The sequence below is a fragment of the Pan paniscus genome, chromosome 11 (genome assembly GCF_029289425.2).
Source record: "Pan paniscus chromosome 11, NHGRI_mPanPan1-v2.0_pri, whole genome shotgun sequence".
NCBI lineage: Eukaryota > Metazoa > Chordata > Mammalia > Primates > Hominidae > Pan > Pan paniscus.
Genome location: NC_073260.2, coordinates 122,933,912 through 122,955,734, shown reverse-complemented (window position 1 = coordinate 122,955,734; position 21,823 = coordinate 122,933,912). Strand labels below are relative to the sequence as shown.

The 21,823-nt window shown below is 37.6% G+C and overlaps 1 long non-coding RNA gene across 1 annotated transcript in view; it reads left to right on the top strand.

Annotated features, from left to right (window-relative positions):
- Positions 1-20,281: 20,281 nt before the first annotated feature.
- Positions 20,282-21,823, top strand: part of LOC134728551 (uncharacterized) — a 65,705-nt gene continuing 64,163 nt past the window's right edge. Inside the window, exon 1 of the long non-coding RNA XR_010109069.1 lies at positions 20,282-20,423. This is a non-coding gene — a long non-coding RNA (uncharacterized LOC134728551). The remainder of the gene's footprint in view (positions 20,424-21,823) is intronic.

The following is a 21,823-nucleotide window of genomic DNA, read 5'->3' as shown; positions in this document are numbered from 1 at the left end:
TGACTCACTAGAATATAAGCTCCATGAAGGCAAGGAATTTCTCTTATTCGTTCTTCTATCTCCATCAGCCTTCAAAACAGCACCTGCTATATGGCAATTGATTAACAAATAGTTGCTGAACAAATTATCTAATTTTTCAGATAAGAAAATTGAAGCCCAGAAGATGGAAATACTAAGAGGTAAGAAACTGAAGCAATTGCTTAAAAAAATAAAAACTCTTACAAATTGTTTTCCACAGTGGCCGAACTAATTTACATTCCCACCAGCAGTGTATAAGCATTCCTTTTTCTCTGTAACCTTGCCAACATCCATTATTTTTTTTACTTTTTAATAATAGTCATTCTGACTGGTGTGAGATGGTACCTCACTGTGGTTTTGAATTGTATTTCTCTAATGATTAGTGATGTAGAGCATTCTTTCATATGCTTGTTGGCCAAGTGTATGTCTTCTTTTGATAAGTGTCTGTTTATGCCCTTTGCCCATTTTTAAATGGGGTTGTTTTCTGCTTGTTGATTTGCTTAAATTCCTTGTAGATTCAGAACTTAAAACAGAACTACCATTTGACCGAGCAATCCCATCACTGGGTATATACCCTAAGGATATAAATCATTCTACCAAGAAGACGCATGCACTTGTATGTTTATCACAGTACCATTCACAATAGCAAAGACATGGAATCAACCTAGATACCCATCAACGGTGGACTGAATTTAAAAAAAATGTGTTACATATACACCATGGAATACTACACAGCCATAAAGAAAGAAATCATGTCCCTTGCAGCAACATGGATGCAGCTGGAGGCCATTATCCTAAGTGAATTAATGCACAAACAGAAAACAAAATACCAGGTTTTCACTTACAAGTGAAAGCTAAATATTGAGTACACGTGGACACAAAGAGGGTAACAACAGACACTGGGGCCTACTTGAGGCTGGAGAATGGGAGGAGGATGAGGGTTGAAAAACTACCTATCAGGTACCATGCTCACTACCTGGTGACAAAAGCATTTGTATAACAAACCCCAGTGACATACAATTTACCCATGTAACAAACCTACACATACACCCCTCAACCTAAAAGTTGAAAAGGAAGAAAAAACCCAAACATTATTTTCAATTCACAGAATTTGTTCACCAAAATAAATTGTCACATTCAGGTATAAGGCCAAATAAAAAATCAGCATTTCCCTTCTTGACTAGTTATATTAGAGAACTAGCATTTCTGAAGGCAAGAGATACCAACATTTGTAGAGACTTTCTCAGTTTTCCACTGACATGAGCAATGACCAGGTAGTTGAGATAACATGCAAAACAAAAATAATGTGAAGCCTAGGAGTATGAAGTGAGGCAGAAATTGTGCAGTAATTCCTTAGTAATAGTCACATTCCTAGAGGGATGCACCCCTACTTTGAGATGCTGTGGTCTGCGAGGAGCCCCCTTGAGAGTAAAGGGGGATAGAGGCCACATCTATTTGTGCTCTGTGAGCAAAGAATATGTGGGTGCCCAGACAGAAGTAGCCAGTCATGCTATTTCAGGGTTAAAATAGATGGCTGAGGGAGTAAGAATAGATATGTCTGATGTACATCCCACCCTATCTATAGTATTATAGCAATAGCTCACTTAAGCATTTATGAAAAACATACAAATACCTATAGATAAATACTTTGCTCTCCTTTATAGGACAATTATTTTACAAAGCAAAAAGGATCATTGTACTAATTTCTTGATAATTAAAAAAAAATTTCTAATCTACTCATTCTGTGTCCATTGCCCCATAGAGAAAATGGGAGGAATGTCCTCTGGCAGGTCAACTGGTTGTCTCCGTGAAATCATCAGTGAATCCCGAATTGGGTCTCATCAACCTCTTTGGCCTTTAACATTGCTGTGGCTGACAGGCTGTTTTATACAATCTGCCCCTTCCTACCTGCATGTGCACACACATGGACACCTTCACACTTGTTCACATCTGGTACTAATGGAAGTCAAAGTCTTCCTGGGAAATGCTGTGCCATGATGGTAGGAGTCCAAGCCAATCCTGAATTTTGGGTAGTACCCAACCTGATATCTTAATTGTACTGCTAGAAGAGAGAACAATTTTCTTTCAACAATTTTGGTATTAGCAAAGTCTACTCACTCCCGGAAAAGATGTGCTAAGAAACACAGTACCATTGAACTTGACAAGGCCTGACTCTTAAAACTGGGTTTACTAGATTATTCTGCAATACAGACAGCGGTATAAAGGGATAAATGAAGAGGGGTCATCAAATTCTCTCCCTTGACATTGGTTTCACATTGTATTCTTTCTTTCTGAGTTTCATTCAGTGGCCATCTCTTGTAAGCAAGCAATCTTCCCCCATTTTCGCAAATTCACTTAAAAACATAGCCAGTTAACTTGAGCCACATCATTGAAGTGCAACAGTGCTACAATGATACAGGTACGTGCTCATCAATTCCTTAATGATGGAGCGGCTTACCTGCCTTATCTTTCCACTGTACAGTATGCTCTGAGGGAAGGCCCAGAATAAAATCAAAATTTTAAAGTCTATAATCTAGCATTCTCTAGAACCTCATATGGGGCATGTTAATGAAGCAGTGGCTCTGGTCCATGGCTGCCCATTAAGATCACCTGGCAACTTATAGAAAACGCCAGTGCATACGCTCTATCTGCAGGGAATGGGACTTCATTGGTCAAGCGGGGAGCTCAGGTAGAGGGCTTATTATTTTTAATGCTCCCAAGGCATTTCCTGTTTGCACCAAGGAATGGCACTACTTGGTCTGGGCAGATTTGAAAGCATGTTTCATCGTATACTACTTGTATTGTCCTGCCCAAGTTTGCTCATTTTCGAAGACAGGACTAACAATTAATATTTCCCTGGATTGTTATTCCCTGGATGGGATCACATTTTCCCCATTTGGAACTGACAACACTGCTTGAACTCTGTAGGCTACTATTTAACAGGTCAAAGATTTAGATTTCCTTTTGTAAAATGGAGATTTTTATAAGTATAAACATACAGGTTTAGTGTGGGGATTGAGTGAAATAACGTGAAAAGTACTTAGTCTGGTGCTTGGCACATAATAAGATTTCAGCAGGCCTTAACCACTCTGTTCACTGCCTAGCACAGTATTTGGCCAAGGGTACACTCTATAAATCTAAATCATTTCCTCTCCTTTCCTTCCATCTATCACTATCCCCTATCCTGATCTCTATCGTTATAATTTGGGGTCTTTGGTATTTAGTAACCAAATTCCTCTACAGGAGATTAAGATGTCTAAGTACAATTTAGAATTCCGTCTCTTTTAAAATGATGGTGAATTAAAGAGGACACGGTGTGTGTACTTGTGGGACAATGAATATATTTATAGATACAGTTAAGATGTTACTCAGGTTCTAGTTTTTAAAGGTAAAGCATGTAAACATTGGGCAATGCCAGGCACCTCATAGAAACTCACGAACATTCATAGGACCTTATTACTCAAAGTACAGTCTTTGGACCAACAGAGTCAGCATCTCTTGGGAGCTCGGTAGGAAACCATGTTCTGAGGCCCCACCTCAGAACTGCCAAATCAAAATCTACGTTTAAACAATATGGCCAAGTGATTTGTGCACACACTGAAGTGTGAGAAAGACTGCCATAGAATGATAAAATGATGGCTGACAATTGAAAGTACCCATGGACCTAGTTTACAGAGGTTTTAGTATCAATTCCTCACTGCTACTCCTGGCCATCCTCAGCCCAGGCTGCCAAATCAGCTACTAGGACCACATTGTTGCAGTGTGAGGAAAAGCTCTGAGTCTGAAGTGGCTCTAAACCAAATGCTCTAAACCAAATCCCTTTAGTGTGAACATACAGAGCCCTGGCCCTATTCACAAGCTGTGCCTCACACCCCATCACCTTTTTCCCATACCCGGATCTCCAGATCTCATCCTGACCTCCTGGACCTAGGGCTCATTGCCTTAGCCTCTGAAAATTCTCATACTTTCCCACTGGATCTGGCAAATGGTGATGCTCTTTCACTCCTCATTCTTGACTTTCCCCTTTTGGCTGCAATTGGCTCTTCTTATGTTCTCCTCTTCTTCCCACTCTGTAAAACAGCTCCACCCGGGAGGAGAGGACTCTAGAACGAGACTGGCCACTGAGAAAGGAAATCCGGCTAAGGAGGCAGAGTCAAGTGGGCTGTTGAGGGCTGCTTTGACCCTTTCACAGTCATCTGAGCCTCAGGCTGGCTCTGCGGGGGTGCAGCATTCCTTACAGGGGCATCGTTTCTTAGAGGAGGTGTCGGGTGGGAGAGGGAGTCTGTGAATGCTGCCAGAGTAACCCTTGTTTGGTAAAGGGAACACTGCAAGTGGCTAACACCACTCCTGATTTTCTCTTTAGGAACTGCCATTTTGAAATGGCCTTTCAGATTCTGGACTTTCTCCCTGTCTATTCATCTTGACCAAATTGGTTAAATAAAAGACACTCCGCTGTGCAAACCACAATTATGTTGGGAATGAAACTCAATAAAAGCTTCATCCGATGTATACATCAATCGATCATTCATTCAGCAATTGCTAAAGAGGATCCACCAAGCTGCCCTTGTTTTCCTGCAGATATGGTATTTTTGTTTATTTTAGTGCATACTGTTTGGCATCTTAAAGTAGTTTTTTATTCCAGTCATTTCACAAGCAAACTGATTTCACTGGTAAATTTCCCCCATAATGGCAATTTCACCACTTATTTTCATTTTACTAGGAGATGGCCTGTGGATTATTAAGCAGGTGTCAGCTCTCACCCACCCACATACCTTCAATGCAATCAGAAAAAGATGTCAACAGTTCTAAGGTGCGCCCAGATGATATGTAGTTTCCACAGTTTCACATTTGGAGGCATATATCATGCTATTTATGCATATAGGTTAGCTCAAGTATTTGGGATTTGTTTTAAAGCCTACTAAATTAATTTGAGGATCTCTGAATGCAACAATACAGATTTTAATTGGCTATGTTCTAGTAATATATGATTTTATACTGAATTAAAATATACTGTTATTGGTATTAGTTTAGGTTTCAAATAATATTTTGTATTTCACAAAGCCCATTTAAAAAGGTATTTGACTAGAATGAATAATACTCTATGAGACTGGCAAATTCAGGAAAAGGCAGTCTGTGGCATCTTACACCTATAAGTTCAACTGATGTGGGGGGTTGGCGTGATCCATTCCGCTCGATGAGCTAACTATTCCTGTTATAATCACACCTTCCTCCAATGCAGTAACACTCACATATTACCAATTAGGCAGATACTTTTTCATCCAGTCCCTAATACAGTATTTTTCAAAATGCCAGTTACAATCCTTTAGTGAGCCATAAAAACAATTTTGTGAGTTTCATACGGTATCTAAAACAATAGAATAGAATAGATCAGAGTGCCTCACAGGCAAATTTCAGTGACATGTATGTGTGGGTATAAGTACATGGTAATATAGATTGTATTGCTTATTATGGGTTGTAAAAAAAAAAGTTTGAAATACACAAATGAACTTAATATTGGTTCCCTCTTGAAATGATTCCATGATTTGGAAATCAAGGATTTTTATCTCTTAAGAAGCCAGAGTCCTTAGATTGCTACAAAGCTAATGGCTATCGCCATGTCCAAGGAATGGCTCTGGATCCTCTGGTTAATTAATAATATTGAGAATTATCTAATTATCCAAATCGGAGGTTTTCAAATTGTGGACCCAGGACCAGCAGCATCAGCTCTCAGCATCACCTGGGAACTTGTTAGAAATGCAGCTTCATAGGTCCCACCCTAGACCTGCTGAATTAAAATTTTAGAGAAGGGGCCAGCGATCTGTGCTTTAACAGCCCTCCAGGTGATTCTGATGCGTGCTGACATTTGAGAACCACTGGTCTATCCCTATATGCAACCCAAGTATGAGTCCGGATTTTGCTTCTACTTGTTTATATATGACCTTATCCATCTGAAAACCCCACCCCAAGTATTTCTGCAGGGCCTCAGAGGGTGTCTCCCATATGATGATTAAGTCAATTCAGTTATGACTTCCAACAATGTTTTCCTCCCCTTTTGCCCGTAGCCTCCTGCCCTCGGTTCTGCTAAGACCTGCTGGGTACTGAGACTACCTTTATTTGGGCTTGCTATCTCCCATTGGTACCACGAAGGCCCGGAAATGCCAATGCTATACATGGCTACTTCATAAAGCGGGAGAACACAGCATAGTCAGAGGCAGGGGCTTACTTTATGCAGAACCGTATAAACTCATACTAAATGGTTTTGTTTGAAAATATCACAGTCCATCCTATTCACTGAAGGTTCTTTAATATAATTTGATATATCAGTAATTCTTGTGTGATTTTATGTCCATTTTATGCACTTTTTAGATCTTAAACAGAGATAGCTTATTTAATATTTCCATAAATCTTATGAGGACTAAATAAGATAACTTAGATAAAATGATTTTTAGGTGTATGGCACAAAGTATGCATTCGGTTTCTCTCTGGCAAGATGAAGACCCTTGGCTGTTAGTTTAACAAGGTACAAGACTTTTCCTCAACTGTAAGTGTTCTGGTTTCCACAACATGAGCCCTAGTGTTTAGGGGACTACACGCATATACTTACATGAGGTTTTCAATCTGAGGGGCTAAGTAGTGTTTTTCCAGCAGAAATCCCAGTGTTTAAGTGGCGTAGAATTTTCTAAGGACTCAAAGGGCAGAGAATAGTAGGCTCTTTAGGCTAAAAAATTCTGCCATCACATCACACACACACACATCCTACAAATATCCCCACCCCCTACACAGCATACTATATACACGCATGGACAGACATACACGCACACCTTACAAACACATGGCACACATAACCATGTCCATACCACACACTGCTCCACACTTTCCCCCATATCATACACCAAGCACAAACTCACACACATACATAACACCCACACACATAACACACACAAACACACACACACACAGAGTCAGTAGGGTCTTGCTGCTATGGATTCTCTTTGCCCTGCCTCTGAGCCTGCTTCTACACTCTGTCATTTGGGACATGAGGCAGCCATGTCTTTTCCTTGACCTCTAGCCATGAGAGTAGGTGGGAAAAATGTAAAGTGTGCTTTAAAGAAATGTGAAGGCCGGGCGCGGTGGCTCACACCTGTAATCCCAGCACTTTGGGAGGCCGAGACGGGTGGATCACGAGGTCGGGAGATGGAGACCATCCTGGCTAACACTGTGAAACCCCATCTTTACTGAAAATACAAAAAAATTAGCCGGGCGTGGTGGCAGGCAGCTGCAGTCCCAGCTACTGGGGAGGCTGAGGCAGGAGAATGGCATAAACCCAGGAGGCGGAGCTTGCAGTGAGCCGAGATCACACCACTGTACTCCAGCCTGGGCGACAGAGCAAGACTCCGCCTCAAAAAAAAAAAAAAAAAAAAAAAAAAAAAAAAAAGTGAAGAGATCATTTATCATGGAAAAACATTAAACACAGTTAGAAAACTACTCTAAAAAGACTTCAACTCCAAATCACGTTATTAAGAGAGATTTCAAGCCCTCAAAATATAGATATGTCTTGGCTGGGTGCGGTAGCTCACACCTGTAATCCCAGCACTTTGGGAGGCCAAGATGGGAGGATCGCTTGAGCCCAGGAGTTCAAGACCAGCCTGGGGAACATGGTGAGACGTCATCTCTACAAAAAAATTTAAAAATTAGCTGGATGTGGTGGTGCACACCTGTAGTAGCTGCTATTTGGAAGGCTGAGGTGGAAGGATCAATTGAGCCAAGGAGATCAAGGCTGCAGTGAGCCCTGATTGTGACACTGTACTCCAACTTGGGTGACAGAGCAAGACCCTGACTCAAAAAAAGAAAAAAAGTAGATATGTCTCTCCATATAAATTATCCCAGAACACAGGAGAAGAGAAAAATACCCAGTTCACTTTATAAAATTAACATATGGTAGAAGCCAAAGCTAGACAAAGAAATGGCAGCAAAACATATCAATTATACCAATTATTATAGGTGTAAAACTTCAAAATTGAATGTTAGCAAATAGAATAATCCATCAATATATTTAATGAATAATACGTGATAACATAGTACTTTAATTGAAGAATATAAAGATAGTTCAATATAAATAAATAACCCATCATATTAGTAAGGTAAACAGAAAAATATATGATCATATGTATGAAAAATTATGTAAATGTAAGTCGACATTCATTCTTTTTTTAATCTTTTTATTGTGGTAAAAGGTACCACATACAATTTACCATCTTAATTTATAATTGTAAGTTCAATATTATTAAATATATTCATAATGCTCAATAATCACCATCATTCATCTCTGTAACTCTTTTCATCTTGTAAAACTGAAATTCTGTACCCATTAAATAACTATTATCTCCTCCCACTAGTGGGCAACCACCATTCCACTTTCTGTCTCTATGATTTTGACTACTCTAAGTATCTCATGTAAGTGGAATTATACAGCATGTGTCTTTTGTGACTGGCTTATTTCACTTAGCATAATGTTCTAAAGGTTCATCCATGTTGTAGTTGTAGTATATGTTAGCATTTCCTTTTGAAGGCTGAATAATGTTCCATTGTATGTATATCTCATATTTTGCTTACCCATTAATCCATCAATGGATACTTTGGTTGCTTTCATGTTTTCCCTATTGTGAGTAATGCTGCTATGAACATAAATACGCAAGTATCTTTGAGATTCTGCTTTCAGGTTTTTTTATTTATCCAGAAGTGGAACTGCTGGATCACATAGTAATTTTAGTTTTAATTTCGAACTGTCATACTGTTTTCCACAGTGGCTCTACCGTTTACATTCTCACCAACAAGGGTTCCAATTTCTCCACATTCTTGTCACCATCTGTTACTTTCTGTTTTTTTTTCTTTTTTCTTTTTTTCATAGAAACCATACCACTGGATGTGAGGTCATATCTCATTGCAGTTTTCATGTGTATTTCCCTAATGAATAGTCACGTTGAACATCTTTTCATGTGCTTACTGGGCATTTATATATTTTCTTTAGAGAAATGTCTGTTCAAGTTCTTTGACCATTTTTGATATGGGTTGTTTTTCTTGTAATTGTTGAGTTTTTTAATATAGGAGTTCTCTGTGTAGTCTGGATATTAGCCCTCTATCAGACATATAATTTGCAAATATTTTCTCCCATTATGTGGATCGCTTTTTTACTCCATTGAAATTGTATTTTAATGTACAAAATTTTACAAATTTTGTGAAGTCCCATTTGTCTGTTCTACTGTTGTTGCCTATGTCTTTGGTGTCATGTCCAAGAAAATGTTACTGAATCCAATTTCATTAATATTTTTCTCCATTATTTTCTTGTTATTATTTTTTTTGTATTTTGGAGACAGGGTCTCACTCTATCACTTAGGCTGGAGTGCAGTGGCATAATCTTGACTCACTACAACCTCTATCTTAGGGCACAAGCAATCCTCCCACCTCAGCCTCCTGAGTAGCTGGGACTACAGGTGCATGCCACCGCGCCTGGCTAATTTTTTTGTAGAGATTGGGTTTTGCCATGTTGTTCAGGGTGGTCTTAAACTCCTGAGCTCAAGTGATCTGCCCGCTTTGGCCTCTCAATATACTGGGATTACAGGCGCAAGCCACCATGCCCAGCCTCTCTCATGTTTTCTTCTAAGGGTTTTACAGTTTTCAGTTTTATACTTGGGTCTTTGAGAACTTTTTGTTAACTTTTGTATATGGTATAAACTATGTGTCCAACTTCTTTCTCTTGCCTGGTACCATTTGTTGAAACGTTTGCCCATTTCAACAAATGGTGAAACAAATGGTTTTCCCATTGAATGGTTTTGGCACCCTTGCCAAAGATCATTTGACCATATATGTGAGGGTTTATTTCTGGGCTCTGTGTTCTATTCCATTTGTCTAGATGCCTGGCTTTATTTCAGTACTGTGCTATTTTGATGGCTGTAGCTTGGTAGTTTTGGAATCAGAAAGTGTGAGACCTCCAACTTTGTTCTCTTTCAATATTTTGGCTATTTGGGGTCCCTTAAGGCTTTCCATATGAATGTTGAGATGGATTTTTTGTTGCTGAAAAAAAACATCCTTTGGATTTTGATAGAGATTTCACTGAACCTATAGGCTGTTTGGGGTGGTACTGACTTTTTAACAGTATTAATTATTCCAATCCATGTACATGGAATGTCTATCCATTTATTTGTGCCTTCTTTATTTCAGCAACATTTTATAGTTCTCAGTGTACGGGTTTTTCTTCTCCTTAGTTAAGTTCATTTCTAACTATGTTATTATTTTCGATGCTATTGTAAATGGATTTGTTCTCTCGATTTTCTTTTTGTATGATTCATAGTGAGTATATAGAAATGCAACTAAACATTTTGTGTTTTTTTTTTCTTGAAACTTTGCTTAATTAGTTTATTGTTAATTCTAACAGGGTATGTGTATGTGTGTATAATCTTAGGGTTTTTTATGTATAAAATATTGCCATCTGCAAATGGAGATACTTTCACTCTTTCCACTTTGTATGCCTTTTATTTCTTTCTTTTTTTTTTTTTTTTTTTTGGTCTAATTGTTCTAGCAAAGACCTAGTACTGCATTGACCAGAAGTGGTAAAAACAACATCCTTGTATTGCAGAAAGAAATTTCACTTTGTCATGGTGTGTAAGCCTTTTAATGTACTGTTGAATTCAGTTTGCTGGTAAGTTGTTATTTTTGCATCAGTATTCCATCGGGGACATTGGTCCTTAGTTTTCTTTTCTTGCATTGTCTTTGTCTGGCTTTGGTATCAGTATAATGTTTACCTCATAGAATGCGTTTGGAAGTGTTCCCTCTTCAGTTTTTAGAAAAGCTTGAGGAGGATTGGCATCAATTCTTCTTTGAATGTTTAGTAAAATTCATCAGTAAAGCCATTGAACCCTGGGCTTTTCTTTGTTGAGAAGTTCTTGTTATTCAGATTTTCCACTTCTTCATGATTTAGTCTTGGTAGGATGTGTACTTCCAGGAATTTATCCACTTCATCTAGTTGTTGGTGTACAGTTGTTCATAATTTTCTCTTAGAATTCTTTTATTTTTCATAAAATTTCCCGACATGTGCCCCATTTTGTTTCTGATTTTAGTTAAGTGTTTCCTCTTTTTTTCTTAGTCAATCTAGCTAAAGACTTATCAATTTTATTGATCTTTTTGAAGAAGCAAATCTTGGTTTTTAAAATTTCTCTACTATTTTTCTCTATTTTGTTTATCTCTGTTCTAATATTTATTATTTCTTTCCTTCTGCTAACTTTGGTTTCAGATTGTTTTCTTTTTCCAGTTTTTTATTTTATTTTTATTTTTATTTTATGTATTTTTTATTTTTTATTATACTTTAAGTTTTAGGGTACATGTGCACATTGTGCAGGTTTTTTGTGCAGGTTTTTTAAAGTGTAAGGTTAGGTTATTGATTTGATATCTTTCTTCTTTTTTAATGCAAAGGTTTGCAGCTGTAAATTTCCCTCTCGGCACTGCTTTTGCTGCATTTTGTAAGTTTTGATATTTTCTTCGTGTTTATTTGTCTGGGGATACTTTCTAATTTTTCCTGTGATTTATTATTTTTTTCAGCTAGTGTTTGTTGCATTAGTGATTCCTTTGCTTATCGTTATTTCTGTATTCACGCTTTTCTTTCTGGGATTATTTCCTTTCTTCTGAGGTTTATGCTTTAGGAGTTCCTTTGGTGAATTAGAAAACTAATTTAAGTTCTTAGTGCTCTCTATTTTAATTGCTCTGAAATATGTTTATTTTATCTCTTTTCTGTTCTTTTTTTTTTCTTTTTTTTTGTTGTTGAGACGGAGTCTCACTCTGTCGCCCAGGCCGAAGTGCAGTGGCGTGATCTGTGCTCACTGCCAGCTCCGCCTCCCGGGTTCACACCATTCTCCTGCCTCAGCCTCCCCAATAGCTGGGACTACAGGCGCCCACCACCACGCCCGGCTAATTTTTTTTTTTTTTTTTAGTAGAGACTTGAGTTTCACCGTGTTAGCCAGGGTGGTCTCGATCTCCTGACCTCGTGATCTGCCCGCCTCGGCCTCCCAAAATGCTGGGATTACAGGCATGAGCCACCGCGCCCGGCCTCTCAAACAAACCTGCACATTGTGCATATGTACCTTAGAACTTAAAGTATAATAAATAAATAAAAAAGAGAAAATATTTATCTTCCAAAAAAAAAGTGGTTTCACTAGGTATAGCAGTCCAGGTATCAGTATTTTTAACACATCGTGTGACCGTCTTTGGCTTTCTGAGGTTGCTATGGTAAGCGGAATAATGGATTTCCCAAAATGTCCTCATTCTAATCCCTGGAATCTGTGAATATGTTACTTTACATGATAAAAGGGACTTTACAGATGTGATTAAGTTAAGGATCTTGAGATGTGGAGATTCTTCTGGATTATTTGCATACACGAAATAAACACAAGAGTCGTGATAAGAGATAGGTACTAGGATTAAAGTCACTAGTAGTAAATATGATAACAGAGATTGGTGTAATGGAGCTGTGGAGGGCTGGCAGCCTTTAGAAGCTGAAAGGCGCAAGGAACAGGTTTTCCCCTGGAATCTCTGAAAGGAACCAGCTCGCTGACATCTTGATTTTGGCCCCATAAGATTCATTTTGAACTTCTGACCTCCAAGACCATAAGAGAATAACTGTATGTTTTTTAAGTCACTAAATTTGTGATAATTTGTCACAGCAGCAATAAAAATCTAAGGCAGCCTGCTGTTGGTCTAATTATAGTTCTACTTTAATCGTTGTTTTTTTGTTTTTTTTTTAATCTCTGGCTGCTCTTAAAGTTTTCAGTTTTGTCTTTGGTATTCTGTAATTTTATTTTGACGTCTAAGGTTGGATATCTTTTTATTTATTGTGCTTGAGAGTCATTGGGTTTTCTAACTGGTGTCTTTGATCATTGCTAGGAAATTTTCACCATTGCCTCTTCTAACATCAACTCTCTCCTCCATTCTATTATCTCCTCTTGGAAACCCACATTATGTTTGCAGGTCTTTTTACCCTATCCTCCACGTCCCTGTTTCTATGGGCTACATACTCTGTACTTTCTCAAATCTCCTTTCCATAGTCCCTGTTTACCTGCGTCTAATCTTCTGTTTATTCTGTCCATTGACGTTTTAATGGAAATGGTCATATTTTACATTTCTAAAACCTCTATTTGGTCCTTTTTCAAATATGTCTGGTCAGTTTTGATAGCCTTATATTCTTCTACCACACATTCAACATGGTATTTTATTTCTATAAACATAAAACACACGGATTTTATATTTAGTGTTCAATCATTCCATTATCTACAGTTTTTATAGATAGAGTAATGTGCTTTGTTGTTGTTTCTCATGACTTACTCATGGTGGTTTGTTCCCTCCTGTGCTCAGTGAGTTTTTGAGCTCTTGTGCCTTGTAAATTTTATTATGGATTTATGGAAATTCTTGTAGGTGTTTGTATAAACTGTGGTCCTCCAGAAATAATTTACATTTGCTTCTGCTAAGCACCTTGGAGAATTATCAACCAGGAAAAACTTTAAATTTCAGTTTAGGATTTTGTGTCACACAATCAGTATTAGTTTAAGCCCCACACCTCTGTGTTTTATGAGCTTGTGCATAAGGATTTTAAGGGGAGACTTTAATCTTTTTTACTCTTCTCTCTTCTCTATCTAGGGTGAAGCCAAAGACATGTCAAAGCCATCTTCTTTCTCATGGTAGTTTCTTTTCTAGATCTGTATTAGTCCATTCTCATGCTGCTATAAAGAACTACCTAAGACTGGTTAATTTATAAAGGAAAGAGGTTTAATTGGCTCACAGTTTTGCAGGGCTCAGGAGGCCTCAGGAAACTTACAATCCTTGTGGGAGGGGAAGCAAACACATCCTTCTTCGCATGGTGGCAGGAGAGAGAAGTATAAGAGCAAAGAGGGAAAAGCCCCTTACAAAACCATCAGATCTTGTGAGAACTCACTCACTGTCATGAGAACAGCAGCATAAGGTAACCATCTCCATGATTCGGTTACCTCCCACTGGGTCCCTCCCATGATATGTGGAGATTATGGGAACTATAATTCAAGATGAGATTTGTAGGGGGACATAGCCAAACCATATCAAGGTCACCCACTGAGCATGTCACATGTTTGATCACATGTGAATGGGGGTGAAGGTTTCTAATTAGACTTCCCAATCTGCCTAGGCCCAAGGCTTTGCCTCTGTCGTGAGTCCATTAAAACCCAGGACCTGAGTTACCAGGGACTGGCAGATATCTCAAAGGCAAAACAGACTATAGTATTTGCTTATCAGCTACTGAGATTTTACTTCTTGTATTTCTGAGTATTCCTTTATTTTCCTGGTAATTCATGTATACATTAAGAAATATGTCATCTGTATTTTATGCAGCATCTTTAGGTGTGAGGCCTCTAAAAAATCTAGTATGCTGTATTGTTGAAAAGATCCTTGTATTAGTTATCTATCCCTGTGTAACATATTATCCAATACTTAGTGTATTCAAACAGAAAACAACTATTATAAGTTCTGTGTGTCAGGAATGGATGTGCAGCTAATCTCTCTGCAAATCTGCAGTCAGTGTGTTGGCCAGGGCTTTCGTCACTTCTAGGCTCTGCTGAGGAAGGACCTGCTTCTAAGCTCACTGACATGACTCTTGGAAGCTCATGAAATGTTTATTTCATGACTCACTCACATGGCTGTTGGCAAAACTTGTGTCCTTGCTGGCTATTGGTTAGAGGCATTAGTTCCTTACCGTGTGGATCTTTCCAAAGGACAGCTCAAAACACAGCTGCTTGTTTCTCCTAGAGTCAGGACCCTGAGAGAGAGAAAGAGGGAGAAAGTAAGAAAAGACAAGGTGAGTAACATGGAAGTCACAGGTTTATGTAACCTAATTTCAGAAGTGACATCCCGTGACTTACCATCTTCTATTCACCAGAATCAACTCACTATTTCTAGCCCATATTTAATGGGATGAGGAAGAAATGTATTTACATAATATGAATACCAGGAGGAAAGAACCATTGGGAACCATTTTATTTTATGTTATTACTTTTGTCCTTTTTTTTTTTTTACTTTCATTTTACATTCAGGAGACACATGTGTAAGTTTGTTACTTGGGTATGTTGCATGATGCTAAGGTTTGGGATATGAATGATCCTGTTACCCAGACACTGAGCATAGTACTCAACAGTTTTTCAGCCCTTGCCACCTCTCTCCTTCCCACCTCTGTCCCCACTGTCCATTGTTGCCATCTTTATGTCCCTGAGTACCCAGTGTTTGGCTCTCGCCTATGAGTGAAAACATGCAGTATTTGGTTTTCTTTTCCTGTGTTAATTTGCTTAGGATAGTGGCCGCCAGCTGAATCCGTGTTGCCTCAAAGGACATGATTTTTTTTTGTTTTTTGGTGGCTCTGTAATATTTTATGGCATATATGTGCCACATTTTCGTTTTCCAATCTACCTCGGGGTAACCATTTTAAAGCTTGCCTACCTCACTTCAATAAATCAATCTTTTTTCAATGAACACCAAAGTGGAAAAAAATTAGGAAAATAGGGATTTTTTTTCAAATAAGAAATCTAAATGTCTGCTGAATATATAAAAAATGTACAACTCTGTAGTAACCAAAGGAGTGTTATTTAAAATAGTAATTAGGTAACAATCTTTATCTGACAAATTTTTTAATGCCAGATGTTGAGAATATATAAAAACTAGCAAACTTGAACAATGCTGGTAGGAGTGTAAATTAGTATCTATGTTGTGGTTTAATTCGGCAATGTCTTAATACCCTTAAAAGCCTAGGTGTCCTTAAAAATCTATATATTAAATCCATATTAAAAATTTATTGTTCCCAAATTTCACATTGAATCACTTATCCTAAGGAAAATTATAACATAATAAAAATATTTATGTAAACTATGGCCATATTTATGATAAAATCATTGGAAATAAATACCCCTTCTAAAAGAAGGCATTGGTAAATAAATTGCCCCACACACTCATAGAAGAAAACTATGCTTGTGTTAAAAATAATATTACAAATCTGCATACATGAACATGAAATACCCAACATATTGTTTTGTAAGCAAAATAGTGTATATTGTATGGTTCATTTTTATTACACATAATGCTTAAATACATGTATATGTAGGGAAAAATAGACTATAGGTAATGCTCAAAAACTTCTACATGTGGAGAAAAAATAGCAGACTATAGTAGACTATAGTTAATGAGGTCATCTATGGACAATGGAATTACAAGTGATTTTTATTTTCATCTTTCTTATCTGTATTGTCTAAATTCTCTATAATAAAGCTTTATGATCATAATTTTAAACAAAAAATGTTTATTTCTAAAATAAAAACAAAAACTATAATCCCAGTAATCTGTAAGAATATATAACTTTCTAATTATCTAGTAGTTCTTTCTAATGTTTTCACTAGAATTTCAGAAATATACATTTGTCACTGCATTGAAGGTCAATGTGTAATGCCAATATTTATTTTGTAGCCAGGAGTCCTGCCATTAAGAAACTGTCCCCTGACCCACAGATAATTATGCAATTAATGTAATTTTCATATTGTTGCCCCATTATCAAACATAAAAATAATCAAACTTATCATATGATAGTATAAAACATACAAAGCAATTTTCACATCACCAGTTTATTCAGTCATCAAAATCCTACTGTTGAGATAGGTATCACAATCATTGTCCATTTTACAAATGAGGAAATGAGGATTCAAAAAGGTGAAGTAACTTATTGAAGACATGATTGTTAGCATATGGAATAGCTGAATCTAAGAATTGTGCATCACTGACTCCAGGTGCTGGATGCCTTTTAGCTTCCAAGACTTTGGTGCATCTACGTCATGCTGAGGCACTCTGCTAAGTGCAGGAAGCAGAGGGATTAATAGGGACATTACTCTATCTTTGAGAGGTTTACATTAAACCCTGCAGGTACTCTTCTCACCTACAGATTGTTCTGCAAAAAGATGCCTGGAACAGACCATTCTTTACAATATACACACCCAGGTGTTTGAACCCATCGCTTGCTGACTAAGCCTATGTGTCCCTTTCATGTAATGATTTCCATAGCTGCATTTTACATCTTGGCAGTCTAGGCTGGCTGGATTATCTAAGTTCAAGGACTTGCCTTACTTTTGAACACTGTGCAAAGTTAAAACTCTTCGCGTGTACCAAGAATTGGAGTGGAGGATCTATGATGCCCAACAGGTTACTGCAGCTTCAGAGGAAAATGCAAAATGGTCCTCATAGGAAAATATAGAATGTGCCCTCACAGCACTGTTCCTTGACTGCAATAAGGAGTCAGGAAATGGTAGTTGGAACCCCCTGCAGAGCAATCTTAGAAATTTGAATTAGAACTATTGAATTTAGTTATTGCTTTAATTTCTACTTGATTTCCACTTTTAATATCCCTGCCACTTTATGGGAATTAGTATGAAGTTCTATTTTCTCAGCTGTGTTGTGTAACATTCCTTTTCTACTTGTACTTTTAAAATAAGCTAGTTCTGTTTTAAGAGAAGAAGGTGCCGTGTGTCATTCAAAAGCACACTTCTAAGAGAAAAAGAAGAATTCTGTGGCAGAATTGGAATCAAATAGCCCATTTTAAATAGTTAGGTTTGAAGTGTGATCGTATTAACTTTATCTAATGAATTTAGTTAATTATCCTCAGCGCATTTCATCTATATTCTTAACCCCCATTTTGAGATAATAGTAGTAGTAGTAATAATAATAATAATAATAATAATAAATGTACTTACAGCCCTATGTTTGTTTTAACTGGCACCCAAAGGGAGGGATCAGTCCATTGTCAGGGCAACTGTAGTGTAGGGAAAATAGAAGTGGGATATGATTCAACTCAAAAAAAATCCTTGCTCCCCAACCTACTAATTGTTTGACTTAGGTAAGTCACTTACGATCCCTGAACCTGTTTCCTATTTAGCAAATATGCATAACAATGGTTATGAAGTTGTTGTAAGGATCAAACAGGATAATTCATATAATGATATCAACATATATTTATTGAAAACTTACTGCATCTACTGTTTTAAGTCTTTTAGGTAAATTATTTGTCACAACTCCACTCTTTCAATGAATACTATTATTTCCGTTGTAATCCTCAATATGCAGATGAGGAAACCAAGGCTCAGAGAAGATGTAAGAATTTGCTCAGCTTTACGTTACACAGCTGATAACAAAGCCAGGATTCAAACCCAGGCAGTCTGGCTCAAGTGCTTATACCCTTAGACAGTGAGCTATATGGCCTCTCAAGTAAAATCCCTTATTGGGTTCTAGCTCATAATGGTGCACAGTGAAAAGTAGTTCTTATTATAGTTAATGCCTGTAAAATGCAGTCATTAAAAACCACCTTGCAGGGCTATAGTAAAGATAAATTAGACCTGTATATCAAATTACATGACACAGACCAGCCTGTAATATATGCACCACATCTTGTGGATTCCACTGTTTATAGCATAGAGTAAAATAAAAGAGCTAAGCTGGGTGAAGTTTAGAAAACACCCAGGGCTGCATCCTGGGGTATAACAGAGCACTTGAGGCCACTGTCGGTTTCAGAGGAGGAGAAGTAAAGGCTTCTGTTGAATCCCTTCTGCTATCCTATTCTAGGGCTTCAGCAGATGGGAGCTCCAACTTCTAGCTATTCATCAAAAATATCTTCTCTGACCTGAAATTGCCACTGCAGGTAGGATTCCATGGTAGAAAATGTCTTGTGCTACCAGTAAAGGGAAAGGAAAATGATTGGATACGTTTTAGTGCTAAGAGGAAAGAGTCTGTGGAGAGATGGTTATAGGAACAGAAAAGAAAGGGACTAGTTGAGTATCGCAGTTAAAACAAAGGGCTTTGGATTTCAACACACTTAGATTCTGTCTCCAACTTAGCCACTTACAGTGTTTCATTACATTTACACTCTCCAAGATGTTATTTATTTATCTCTAAATGGGTATAATAATACTTTCTACCTCATAAAACTATTAGGAAGATTAAAGGGAATATTGCATCTAAATTATTTAGTGCTGAGACCAGCACACAATGAGAACTCAAAAAATACTAGCTTGTGCTATGATCCTGGAAGGTGTGGAGGTTGGAGCTGCCTGGAATCTGAATTTGCCATCAATATAGGTGAACCAGAGCATGGAAAGGGATACTAAACTCTGAAAACCCTGCCAAAGAGGTGCAAGAGAGCCCCTGTGGGTCCCAGCAACCAGAACTGCCTATCAAAGGGAAAACCCGCATCCTACCAGTTCCAACACATGATGATTTTACAACACACTGTTTATTAGAAAACTCCTGGCATTCATGAGGCCAAGATAGAAATTGACAGGCTAAGAGTTAGTCTGAGCTTAAATTCAAGGAGTTTGTCAACTCAAGCCATGAAAAAGCCTCCTGTATAAAGGTAAATTCCATTAACGCCAATGGGTGTGCATATGTGAAGGCGAGATGGGTGCCTCTTCATGTCATTTTTACATTTTCTGGCACTGCAGTTTTTCTCCTTTTAAAGCATTCTTCTTAAAGACCTATGTGAGCGTTGAAAAACTAGACAGGAAGCTTGGGGAATATGAATACGTGTAAATAACAAGTCAGACTTTTTTAAGGATGTCACTTATTCTAAAGTGTGTAAGAATTACTTCAAAGCCATTAGTGTCTAGAATTCTCTAAAGGTAGAGACACGTCTTAAAAACACACTTTTTCAATCAGACTTTAATAGTGTTAAAGGCAAATCTTTTTTCAATGAGAAAGAAGCAAAAAATATTGCTTTTGACCTGACAAACCACAACATTCGCCTGTAAGCTTTTCATAAGGATCTCAGACACAATGTCTTCAGGTGTTCAGCCATAAAGAGTTACTTTGATTAGAAATGTAAAGGCAAAAAAAAAATTATTGCTGAATTGATGTTCTATATTTGAGGGTAAGTCAAACCTTGAACAGCATTTATTGTTTGGATTTCGATTATTACAGATTTTGACCTGTTACTTTTGTGATCTGTGAAATCAGAGGCAAAGAATGATTCATTCTTCTTTCTTTTTTTCACTCATCCTCAAATCATGCGTTGGGCATCTTTGCATTGTAGTGTTCTCTAGATGGCTCCGTGCATGACACAAAACAAGAATAAATATTAAAGTGCCAGTGTTAAAGATTTTAAGTGAATCTTGAAAATCTGCTAGCCTTTAAGAGCAAACTTCTCTTCACCAAAGGATGACTTAAAATAAGAAAGGTAATAATGGTACATCCCAGCTGTGTTTCATTCTGGCTGTTCTCACAAACTTCCCTCTTCTCTTGGTGCTTCCTTTACCAAGTATTTCAGAGAAAGCCGGTATCTGTTCTGAACTAACACCTCACCCTGCAAAGACTTAAAGGTAACTGTTTTCATTCTTCGCCCTTTGCATGCCCTCTGAAAAATTACAGCCTGATGTCAATTGCTTTGCATAGTGGATGGGAAAAATAGGTTCAAAAGGAGGATAATCTTTGCTGGATTTAGATTTTTGCTGATTCTGGGAACTGGTCTAATTTCAAATTGCAAACAGTTGCCTGAAATGAAGTAAGTGTCCTCTTCTCTCTGTCTCTTTCTCTCTAATGTGAGGGCAATGTGAAGAAATAACTTTATCAGAAAAGTCTTCCCTGACATTTTTTTGTTTGAAACACAGGAGAGATTTTGTTTCATGCCACCAAGAATGGGGAAGGAGAATGCCAGACAGAAGACAGGAAATAAGAGAGAAAAGGAGAGAAAGAAAAACACTGTAGAAACACGATGTGTTGTTCCCAACCTCTGCCCCAATGACATATTTGCTCATTCATTTGAACATGTACCTGGAATTAATTTTAGTTCCAGCAGACAAAGGAGAATGATACCTGGATGATTTCAGGCATTTATTTCACCTTGACCATAGTTTGAATGAGTAGAAAATAACTTTCAGACCAGGCAACTTGGTTGGAAATGACAATTTTGTGATGCCTCTAACTCTCAACCCTTTCCACCAGTTTGTGAGAAACACTACTGTTGTCAGCAAGTGACCAGTTTGTGTGGTGAGATGATAATTAAATAATATTTCTATTTCTCTGTTGGTGTATTGAAGTATTTGAGAATGTGTGACATGTGATATGTTCATGGAAATTCAGACAAATTACAATTACTTCAATACAAGTTTGATAAAGCCATCTGAAAAACAAATCTGAAGATTAAATGAATTCATCTGTGGGAAATACTAGAACAGAATGTGGAACAGAGTAAGTGTTCCATAGGATTAGGTATCATTATTGTTATCGAGGCTTTCTCTTCTTGTCAGAAACACTATTTTGCTTTGCAACCGCATGTTTAAAGGTATTAGAAAAAACTGGAAAAACAAGTTGACTTTAAAAGGAATCTGGATGATCAAATTGTCCCAGGAGACAAAAGTAAGTTTTGTCTTCCACACACTGGAGATCTATGTCTGCCTGTGTTCTAAAGTCGTTTCTGATCCATATTCAGTGAAATGGATATTAACCTTGAGATGTGGTGAAAAAGATACAGGCACTGGTGTCCGACTCACATTCAAACCCTGCCGTATTCTTTGTGATTGGGGCAGATTCTTTATGTGTAATCCTCAGTAGCATCCTCTTGTTTTATATAATTTCAATATTTATTTTAGATTCAGAGGCTACATGTGCAGGTTTGTAACCTGGGTATATTGTGTGATGCTGTGGTTTGAGGTACAAATAATCCCACGGGAATAGGTAGTGAGCATAATGCCCAATAGGTAGTGTTTCAGCCCTTGCCCTC